Raw genomic sequence first — 12154 nt, forward strand, 5'->3', positions numbered from 1 at the left:
AATCGGGGCGCCTTTTAAAATCGGTGACGTCGTGGGGCCTACCTTCAGGATTTCTTTTGAGAAAATGTCAGAAAATATGGGCAGCATGGTAGCACAGTGGTTAGCACAGTTGCTTCGCAGCTCCAGGGTCAAGGTTCGATTCCCGGCTTGGGTCACTGTCTTTGCGGAGTCTGCACATTCTTCCCATGTCTGCGTGGGTTTCGTCTGGGAGCTCCGGTTTCCTCTCACAGTCCAAAAGTGTGCAGGTTAGGTGGATTGGCCATGATAAATTGCCCCTTAGTGTCCAAACAAAAATAGGTAAGGTGGGGTTATGGGGATTGGGTGGAGGTGTGGGGTTAGGGTGTAGGTGTGAGCTTAGGTAGGGTGCTCTTTCCAAGGGCCAGTGCAGACTCAATGGGCCAAATGGCATCCATCTGCAGTGTCAATTCTATGGTGGGAAAAAGGAGTCAATGGGCTGCACACCACTTTTCCAACCTCAGTTGACACTTTGTCAAAAAAATGCAAAGTTCTGCCCATTGTGTTCAGTTCCGGGCACCACACTTCAGGATGTCCGAGGGTGCGGAAGAGATTTACTAAAATAATAACAGGGATGAGGGACTTGGATTGGATTGGATTAGATTTGTTTATTGTCACATGCACCAAGGTACAGTGAAAAGTATTGTTCTGCGTACTGTTCAGACAAATCATTCCATACATGAAAATAAAATACATAGGGCAAACATAAAATACACAATGTAAATACATAGACACAAACATCGGGTGAGGTATACAGGAGTGTAGTACCACTCAGTAGAGAAGATAATAATACTCTTTCTTGTCACAAGTAGGCTTAAATTTACACTGCAATGAAGTTACTGTGAAAAGCCCTGAGTTGCCATATTCTGGCGTCTGTTCAGAACACAGAGGGAGAATTCAGAATGTCCAAATTACCTAACAGCACGTCTTTTGGGACATGTGGGAGGAAACCGGAGCACCCGGAGGAAACTCACTCAGACACAGCGATTCTACACAGACAGTGACCCAAGCTGGAATCAAACCTGGGTCCCTGGAGCTGTGAAGCAACAGTGCTACCCACTGTGCAACCCTGCTGCCCAAGATGTGTGAAGAGATCAGATCAGTCCATAAAAGGGTTGTTTAGGAGTCTGGTAACAGCAGGGAAGAAACTGTTTTCGAATCTGTTAGTGCGTGTTCCCAGACTTCTGTATCTCCTGCCAGATGGAAGAAGTTGGAAGAGTGAGTAAGCCGGGTGGGAGGGGTCTTTGATTATGCTGCCCGCTTTCCCCAGGCAGCAGGAGGTGTAGATGGAGTCAATGGATGAGAGGTGGGTTTGCATGATGGACTGGGCTGTGTTCACAACTCTGTAGTTTCTTACAGTCTTTGGCCGAACAGTTGCCATACCAGGCTTTGATGCAGCCAGATAGGATGCTTTCTATGGTGCATCTGTAAACGTTGGTAAGAGTCAGTGTGGGCATGCCGAATTTCCTTAATTTCCTGAGCAAGTATATGCACTGTTGTGCTTTCTTGGCCGTAGCATCGACGTGGGTGGACCAGGACAGATCGTTCATGATGGGCACACCTAGGAATTTGAAGCTGTGAACCATCTCCACCGCGGCCTCGTTGATGCAGACAGGGGTGTGTACAGTACTTTGCTTCCTGAAGTCAATGACCAGCTCTTTAGTTTTGCTGACATTGAGGGATAGATTGTTGTCGTTACACCACACCATAGGTTCTCTATCTCCTTCCTGTATTCTGACTCATCATTGTTTGAGATCCGACCCACTGTCGTGCCATCAGCAAATCTGTAGAAGGACTTGGAGCCAAATTTAGCCATGCCGTCATGGGTTTATAGGGAGAATAGTAGGGGGCTAAGTACGCAGCCATGCGGGGCCCTGATATTGAGGACTACCGTGGAAGACTCGTTGTTTATCTTTACTGATTGTAGTCTGTGGGCCAGAAAATCGAGGATCCAGTTGTAGAGTGAGGAGCCAAGTTCTAGGATTTTAACCTTTGATATGAGCTGGCTCTGATTATAGTGTTGAAGGCAGAGTTGTAGTCAACAAATAGGAGTCTGATATAGGAGTCCTTATTGTCGAGATGCTCCAGGGATGAGTGTAGGGCCAGGGAGATGGCATCTGTTGTGGACCGGTTGCGGCAGGATGTAAATTGCAGTGGATCTAGGCATTCTGGGAAAATGGAGTTGATGTACCTCATGACCAACCTCTTGAAGCACTTCATTATGATCGATGTCAAGGTCACCAGACAATAGTCATTGAGGCACATTGCCTGGTTCTTCATTGCCACCGGTATGATGGTGGTCTTGCTGAAGCAGATGGGGATCTCAGAACAAAGTCGGGAGAAGTTGAAGATGGTTCCGATTTTGGGGTAGCCGGGGAGGCATATTTGTGATCTGGTTGGACCCGGCATTTTGCGAGAGCGGGTCTACCTTGCGGCGCGTTCAGATCCTCTCGTGGTGTCTCCTCCATTTCAGGGGTCTTTAACCCGGATTTGGGTCGCAGGCAGGGGCTTCCTGGGACAGGTTGGGCCCGCTCCCGTTTTCTGTTCCAACATTGGTGACTTGGTTGGGAGCTTCTGGAATCGGGCCTTGGAGTAGGCCTGGTCGGGCCTCCACGTGGATGCTTCCTTCCATCCTCCGGTAAGTCGGGTCGCTAAGCAGGCCTCTCCGGGTCAGGTCGCTGGGTGGGCCTCTCCGGGCTGGGTCAGGTCGGGACTTCAGTTAGGAGAGAATGGAGAATATGCTCTCCTTAGAGAATGATGTGGAGATGCCGGCGTTGGACTGGGGTGAGCACAGTAAGAAGTCTTACAACACCAGGTTAAAGTCCAACAGGTTTGTTTCAAACACGAGCTTTCGGAGCACGGCTCCTTCTTCAGGTGAATGTGAAGAAGGAGCCGTGCTCCGAAAGCTCGTGTTTGAAACAAACCTGTTGGACTTTAACCTGGTGTTGTAAGACTTCTTACTGTGCTCCTTAGAGAAGAAAAGGCTAAGAGGAGATTTGATAAAGGTGCTAAAAACATGAATGGCTTTAATGGAGAAACTGCTTCCAGTGACAGTAAGGTCAATAATTAGAGGTGATTGGCAAAAGAATTAGTGACAACATGAGGAGGCATTCTTTTACATTGTGATATGAAATACACTGTTTTAACAGTGGAAGCAGCTTGATTTGAATATTCCAAAGAGAATTGTGCAAATACTTCAAAGGAAAAACATTATAAGACCCCAGGGAGCTGGGAACCGGGATTAAGAACTGGCAAAGTACAATGGAAAAAATGGCCTCTTTCTGTGCTATACTCTTCTCTGATTCCGAGATGGAAAAGCAGAAAGGTTCAGCAAGGGGAATTCAGAGCTTAGGGCCTAAAGAGCTGAAAGTATGGCCACCAGTCATAGGGCGAGGCCGAATTCTGAGAGGAAGCAAAGGAGGTGAGGTGAAGAATGGCTCACCCACCCTTCTGCCAGATCTTTGCTGCTGCCTGCACTGTCACTCATTTACTCAGGTATTCTCAGTCATTGTCACATCAGGCCGACTTCTCCCATCCCAGACAAAGTCCTGTGATGGGGGTGGGAGCAGAGAGTGTTGCCCGCTGCCAAGGCCAACGGGAAACATGCCATATCTTCCAGCCCTGACATCATTAATGATGCATCCAGGGTTTCATGCCATCTTATGTGGTGGGATGGGTTTTATTGCGCACTTTCTTCCATCATATCTAGGTGCCATATTTAAAAGATGGTCAACATCACTTACCCACTTTTGAAGAAAGAAGATGGATATTCCAGGAACAGTCTGAGACTGGAAGATGGACCTCCTCAAAGACAGTTCACTGGATGACCCACCTGGCAGACACTCCCTCCACCCACTGCTATGGTCTTCCAAATCCAGCATAGCTGCCGGCCTCCATCACAAACTTCAGAGGCATCCCAGGCCTTCTTCAGGTAAGTCCCGACTTTTGCATGCCATGTTGGTCCAGATTTGTTCTGGAATGGTGTCTGGACTGGTGTGTGTGTATTTTTAACAGATAGGCTTGCAAACCACGAAGATACAAACAAGAGCTTTATTTGCAAGGTTTTTACTCTACAGGCTGTTATGATAGACTGCGCGCCTGCCCGTGCAAACGGCCGATGACGTCATCAATATGTCACGAGAACAGGAACAAACATAAATACACAACAGTGTGCTTTCCCGCTGGCATTGTGGACAATTGGGCATGCGGTAAAAATTCCAGTCAGCCTTTCTTCTGCATTCCATTAGAGGGATGCCAATCAGTTTCAAGCCGCCAGTCAGCAGAATTCCCAATCTGCCATGGTGGGATGCATCAGTAGATCCTGCTGTAAATTCAAACCAGTGTGAAACCCCTCTGGAAATCCCTCTGGAACCTCACCTCAATAAATTAGCACAATTGGAGCAAGTGAAGAACATCTACCACGAGTTCGCTTTTTTCATTTAAGTTTCTGTGCCGTGAACAAGGCCTGCACATCAATTCAGTTCTGTGGGCTGGTGTTCTTGCTTTACTAACTGCAGATATTTGTTCATGAATAAATTACGAGAATTTATTTCCCTTTGCAAAACAGTTTAGTTTGTACTGAGATTCTTAATTCTGTTGGTTGGCTTATCTGTGTCAATAAGTGGAAAAAATACATCAATGTTTGGATGACAACTCTGCAATTATCATGCAGTTGCCACATAAAGAGCCTTAACACTTAGTCACAGAACATCCCAGCCAACAGATCTTCATCTATTCAACTGTTTGGTACAATACAAACAGAAAAGACATTCAGCTTTTAACAGCTCCTGCCTTTATGAAAAACTAAATGTGAGAAAGCATGAATTATTTACGAATTTTCAAGCTATGCATCTGGAGTGATAGCTTGTGTGAGTTTTGCTACTGAGCTTCCAGTATTCCTAGTTCAGTCGTGTCCGAGCTGGAAGCAGGAGAATGAGACGGAGATGTTTTAGACTTTTCTTCTTGGCTCCATGGATGTATCGAGATCCCGACACAAATCTCCTCAGGCACAAGGGACGCAGGACCTTCAGAGATGCATTTCTACCTATTTCCCCTAATAATGTGCTCCATCCTCCGTTTTGGCAAAACACTCATCTCACCACTTCACGTCACAAAGATTTTTTTCTCTCCTTCAATTTCTCTTTCATCGTTGATCGAGCATTCATGTGTGTGACTATTCCTGTCCAAGACTGTGATGACACACTAGCTCCAGAACACTGGACGCCTGTTCAAACATTTGGCTTTATCCCACTCTCACCACCAAACATTCAAAACGCTGTTCTTTAAAATGTCTTCTCACTATTTCAGTTATCTGCTGGCAGCTGCCAACACTAATTATTATTTTAAAACTATTTAATAGTTTATAAGCCCAGCCTTCAGTCGACTTGTTCATAGTTCCATATTCAGTACACAAAAATATAAGTTTTGCATCAATTAAGCCTCAGTCATTTAAAAAAAAAAATTTTGAATATCCAATTCATTTTTTCCAATTAAGGGGCAATTTAATGTGGCCAGTCCACCTAACCTGCACATCTTTGGGTTGGGGGGGGGGGGGGGTGAAACCCACGCAGACATGGGGAGAATGTGCAAACTCCTCACAGACAGTGACCCAGGGCCGGGATTCGAACCCGGGTCCTCAGCGCTGTAGGCATCAATGCTAACCACTGTGCCACCGTTCCGCCCAATTAAGCCTCAGTCATGATTGAGAAACTCTATGGAAAATGTACATAACTGAGGAGTAGAATACCAAAAATCTTCAATATCCCGACTGCATTAACAAACGGTGGCCAACTACTGAATGGTACACTGCAGGAGGAACCATTCTGTCATTTCTATACCACAATGACTCAAATGTGATATCCCTAACATATTAACAGATCACAATTCACAATCCTTTCAACTTACCAATCAAATTCAAAACAGGGAAAACGTTGTACAAAATGCACTTTACTAACTGCACTTCCGCTCCTCCCGAATTGCAATGCCAGCCTCAAACAGCAATGAGATATGGGGCGGAATCTTCGCAAAAATTGGCAAAGTGTCAGTTCCAGCTTGGAAAACCAGTGGGAATCCGGCTGGCGCTGGCGGTGGGAAATCTCACGGAATATTGAGCCTCTTTAACAAAAGTTTTTTCCTCCAAGTGGATCACGCACGCTTGTAATTTTCTCACCCGGCAATCAGTGGGGGTGCGCTATTAACCCCTCCCCAGAACTTCCCAGCGATTGTTCCAAATCCATTCAAAGGGATGGCATCATGGAAACCTGCACCTAGAATCTCTGAGGGAGCCCTCAACAGACCACCGAATGGTGTGCTTCAGAAGTGGGGCCTCTTATACCCGTGTTCCCACAGGCGTCCCTCCAGCAAGGTCATCACCACTGCCGGGGATGTTGAGCCAACCTTAGCCATTGCCAGTTCACTGCAGAAGAATACAGGGCAGCAATGCTGCAGGAAGATGAATGACCACCTTCGTGCAACCAGCGTAAATCTCCTTACTCCAGTCTCCCGCCGCACCTTTCCACCAGTCCCACCCCACCTCCGCCCCAAACCCAATTGTTTGTCCCAGGATCTACTCTGCTCCTCACATACCCGCTCTCACTCCAGTTTCATGCATCCCACTTCTCATAACCATCTCAACTGGCAGGACGACGATCTGTCACTCCGCAGGGCAAACTCGAGCATAACAGATGCGAGTGGCCACAGCTATACAGAGCAATCTGTGAGTTCAAATGCCTCATCCCCTTTAAGGAAAGAGCTCTTGAGCTGACCGGGGTTGGGGGGGGGGGGAGCATGACCTCACCTGTGCAGAGGGCTAAGTGGGGGCTGCTGACCAAAGTGAGAAGCCTTAGTACACACAGTCATTCCTCAAGCCTCACGTGAGTAACATCTAGTATTAGTTATCGCCTATGATGTACTAATGCCCTCTCGCTTCCCTTCCAGAAAAATTAGTCGAGCAGCCGGGATCATCCTCACGCCCCTTGCTGAGCAGCTCCAAGGGAGACTTCTCAAACACCATCATTGAAGAGGCGTCACATCTGTCACTCGCTCCTTCCACCAGCGCAGATACTAACACCTCGATGGGATTAAGTAGTAGGTAGGCTTCTGGGTCACTCACTAGTCAGCACTTCACTTCACTGTTGAGCACCACAGCAGGTGGAGGAATGAATGTCCCAGGGATCCGGCACTCGGAGGGATGGTGGATCTATGGGCTCTGCTGAGCCCTTGGCCATTTATGTGCCCCTGGGTTTGGTCGTCCCGCAGCTCCTTTAACCGCAAAGGCAGAGTCCAAGCTTGAAGAAGGGATCGTATCATTCATTCCTCATCGGACTGCAATGCCAACTGGAAGAGTCCCATTGCTTTCTGTTCAAGGAGATGCCATCACTCGAATGCAATGAGGCCAGCACTCCATGGCGGAGGTTGTCCACCCCCTGGCTCACCTCATGATCTCCATGGTTGAGGGCATGAGTTCCCTGGTGCGGGGCTTTGACTGCATGGTGCAGACACGAATGGGAATCCATGAGTGTCAGCACTAGAGGGGACTCTGGCTCTCACTCCAGCTGCCACTCTATCCCATGGAGGAGCACAGGGGCCTCCATGCACCCATAGGGAAGAGGATCAGACACAGTGCAGCCTGGGGACTTCCACAAAGGGAGACCCTGGGGATGTCCATCTCATCTAACAGGGCCCTTCCTGTGAACGACACCTCCCAGCACACCAAGAAGGATTGCACTTCAAAACCCATGCTGCCCAAAAGTAGGCCCAGATCTTCAAGATCCAGACCCTTAGGTGATGGCCCGCCATGGTCATCTCAGGCAACGGGGTGCGGAAGGCAGCAAACAACCTCAACCTCAGCTCTGGATCCTGGAGATACACTGAGACTTAAGGGAAGATGAGGGAGGGTAAGAAACTGTGGGCACCTAGTGGACACAGGTAAAGATAGTCACTCGCTGAGACAGGTCACCATTGTAATATAGCTCATGTATTCGACTTTATTTTGTTCACCAACAGCAGAACCTCCACCTTGTCACTCGGCGCTTCATCCCTATGGAGTGTAGGGGTGGTGGCGATGTGTCTCTTCCATCTCTCATATTGATGACACATTAAAGATGTGCTGACAGGGTCCTGCCCCCACACTCACCCCCAGCATCAACACTCAGGCCTTTCACTTCTGCCACTCTTCTTCAATGATCAGAGGCTGGCCCACCTCGGATGCTAACTGGGGGAAAATACCAGGACCCCTGACCTCAGAGGGGCCTGTAGCAGATGAGAGGTCATCCAGCATCTCAGATAATCCTTTTCATTGACAGGACGTGTCATTTCCCTGTCAGGCAGGAGCCAGACATACTGCTGAGGATGAGAGGAGCATCGCTCAGTTCTCAATGTAAGTCATGATCATTTTCTGGCAGAGTCTGGTCATTGGCTTTAGGGTGCTGCGTATGAACCTGGGCACCATCACGAGAACCTACCGCTGTCACCCCAGTCACACCTCATGTTGGGCGAGCTTCTCACTCCCTAGTCCTGGTCATCCCCAAACTGAGTGGCCAAGTGGGCATCCCTAGCTCTTCGGTCCATTCGGGCCTTGGTCCTTCCTCCTCCTCCTCTTCGGTGGTTGCCCCTCACCACCCTCCTTGACCTCCTCATATGAGGAGTTGTGGCGCTCCCCCATCTCCTCCGTATCCAGCTGGTTTCCCCTCTGCAATGTCAAGTTGCGGAGAGCTCAACAAACCACTATTATGTGAGATTTATCTCGGGCTATGTTGGAGGTCACTCCCCAACCAGTTCAGGCACCGGAACTGCATCTTTAGCAGTCAAACTGCCTGCTTGACCAACATGTGTGTTGAAGCATGAAACCTGTGGCAGAAGTCTCCAGTGGAGTTTTCAGCCTCCGCACTGACATCATCTCCTGACTGGGTATCCCTAGTCCCTGAGGAGTCATCCCTCCAGATGCTGCTCTTCCTCAAAAAACTAAGTGATCTGCGAGCACCCCAAGGTGTAACGGTCAAAAACGTTCCCTGGGAAACGGGCACACATATGCACATCATGTGGTCACAAATGAGTTGGATATTGAGGGAATGGAATCCTTGTGGTTCATGAATGGGGCCACATGATGCCATGGAGACCACAGGGTCTCGTGGGTGCAGTCTATCACACCTTGTACCTGAGGCATGCCTGTTAAGCGGGCGAAGCCCATGTTCCTTGTTTCTTCGCTCGTCTGGTTCCAGTCCAAGTTTATATACATGTGGGCCCTTGCATAAAGAGCATCTGTCACCTCCCTAATGAATTTGTGTGCAGCTCAGTGGGAAAAACGACACAGATCATTGCTGCTTCCCTGAAATGAGCCACCGTAGATGTTCAGAATTGTGATAACTTTAAGGGCCACGGGGAATGGGTGTCCTCCCATTCCATGTGGTGCCAGTTCTTGCAGTGACGTGAATCATTTGAAGTCTGATTTTACTACTAAGTGTCCTTGTTCGTTCCTAAAGGCTCCTTCACCGCCTTGACCTTGGCTGCAGTTGAAGTTTGCAAATGGAGCTTTCTATGTCTGAAATCTCGTCATGTGCGTCATTTTGTCGAATTAATCCAAAGGTGGTACACCGGCCCCCAGGACAGATGGAACTGAAACTCCAACATCTGCAGTAGGATGTCTGACATTGGAAGGCCCTTTGCCGGTAGTGTCTCCAATGAGGCTCCACCATCTGTGGTGCCGCTCTCTGAACATGACCTTGAATGGTGTGAGTGATGATAGAGATCATCATCACCCTTTCCACAAGAGAACACATAAGTATTATGTATGTAATGCTTCCACTTGTATGAGCATTAGAGTTCAATGCTTGTGGCAAACACGTCAAAAGTATTAAGAACTGGCTCCAATGAGTGGCACTGATGTTTGGCTCTGCAGATTTAATTGGCACACTTCACTTGTCAAGGATGGGTGAGATAGCACATCAGGAAAATGACTGCCTCTTGTGGCAGACAAGGCATAGCTGATTAGAGTGAAGTCTGCAATTAGCAGGACAAGCACATCCCTAGAGGGCATCCTCATTTTGCCAGTTCACAAGCGCTGCAGAGTTGACAAGCCTTACATCAGCCTTCCAGCGCTACACTAATTCCTGGCAGTCAAACTTCTCTGACAAGTGGATTTAAACTTCCATACAGCTTAACCCCTTTGTCCTCACAGTGCTTCCTGAGTATAGGGTTCTGCTCACACTGCAGTCGTCCTCTTCCCCCCCCCCCCCCCCCAAAGAGAGGGTCTTCATTCCTCATGATGCAGGGATGCAACCCATTCCTGATTTCCCCATCTAGCCTTGCATGGAACCCCATCAAAGAACTTCACAATCACCCCCAGTGCTGACCCTCTTATTCACCTCCTGTCATCCCCTTTCCAGCTCCCACTGAGGCCAGGCCCTCCCTCAGCGGCGATTTGGGAACAAACCCATCAAGGAGTTTGAGGAAGCGATGCCTGCATGCCAGCCTCCAGACCCTCTGAAAGCAGGAGGCACCACGAAATGAAATGGACATTAAGACCTGCTCGTGACCCCTTCCCCGAAGATTGAGAGACTGAACCACTCTGGCCCCGAGTTATCTGTGTCCCCCACATCCTCCCGGGTGCTCCCTGAGCCTTGAAGACATTGGAGAATCATGGCTGCCTGAGCGTTCACCTCTGACATACCCTCGGAGGTGAGGCCGCCAAGGTCACATTTATATAAACCTCATTTATATAACGCCAACGCCCGCTGAATATTGAGTGGGGGGGGGGTTCCCTGAGTGAGTACTCGTGGATGACATGCTAATGTATTAAAATTAGCTTCCTGGGCTCCCCACTTACGTATACGACACCAACAAGGGTGGTTGTAAATCAGAAATCATGTCAAGGTCTTTCCCGATTCTCTCGGGATTTTCCACCCCCACGCCAATTTCACTGACAGCTAACATGGGCTCAGGATTGCCCCCATAACGTAGCTCATCAACAACCAACCAACTGATTATATATTTTCATTTAAACTTGCAGTGTTTGTTTCAGTGCAATGGGGCTGCCAATCGAAGGTACACACCAATGGCTGTACTGCAAGTGAACAATATTTAAAGTTAATCAGCAAAGGAGTAGACCTAAAAATAATCAGTATAAAAATTGAACAGATATTACACTAAGGGGCATACACCATGTGGTATTTCACAGCCATTAAACCATGCCATAATTATAAAGGGGCCTAATTTTCATTTCTGCACAAGATACGTATGTGATTTGATTTGAATTATATGGGTTACAAAAAAGGTCGCTCCATCATTGTACGACAATCAAAGGTACTTGTAAATAGTATATGAGTCCATTCTAACGCAGCCGTGTCAATGTAACAGAGATATCTGCTGCAGTTCCACATCACTGATTTCATTTAATTCCAATGGAAAGTACACTAGATATGCTTTGAACAAAGTTCCAGTATAGAATGACAGGGTCACTTATTCACTAATGTCTGAATCTGAGCAATTTGAGAAAACAAAATCGAACACAAAAAGTACAAATAGAATGACTTCCCTTATGAAAAATCTAAGAATCTTAGCTGCTCAATGTAACGCAGTTTGATGTTGGGGATAAAGCTGGTGAGAAAGACAGAACTCGTGGAATGTGACTTGATGCTTTTATTCCACTCTTGAATTAGGTTAATTTTCTCCTCAATCGTAGAATTCTTGGGCACCATGCTGAATTTATAATGGACGCGATCTACGGACTCGCTGTGCCAATTCGGGACCCGACGAGGCCAGAAAATGTACCGGCCTTGTTGTGGCTCGCAAGATCTAATAAGATCTCGTGAGTCATCGTGATCTGGATCCCACCCATTGAGGTAGGGAACCAGGTTTGCATATTCAAGTGAGCAAATAGTCTCACTTGAATATGTCCATGCCGGATCTACACAGTGCCTGGGACCTAATGTCCTCGCCTCGGTGACTCCGAGCAGGCACCGTTTAGCACTGGCTCCCACAAACGCGGGCCAGGCAGACTGGCACATGGGGAGGTCTCCCCGGCGATCAGGGCCCCTGAGTGGTCGGGCTCTGGGCAGGGTGGTATCCGGACACCCCTGATGCCAGCCAGGCACTGTGGCACTGCTAGCCTGGCACCGTGGGAGTGCCACCTGGGTGCCACCTT

The sequence above is a fragment of the Scyliorhinus canicula genome, chromosome 14 (genome assembly GCF_902713615.1).
Source record: "Scyliorhinus canicula chromosome 14, sScyCan1.1, whole genome shotgun sequence".
Lineage (NCBI taxonomy): Eukaryota > Metazoa > Chordata > Chondrichthyes > Carcharhiniformes > Scyliorhinidae > Scyliorhinus > Scyliorhinus canicula.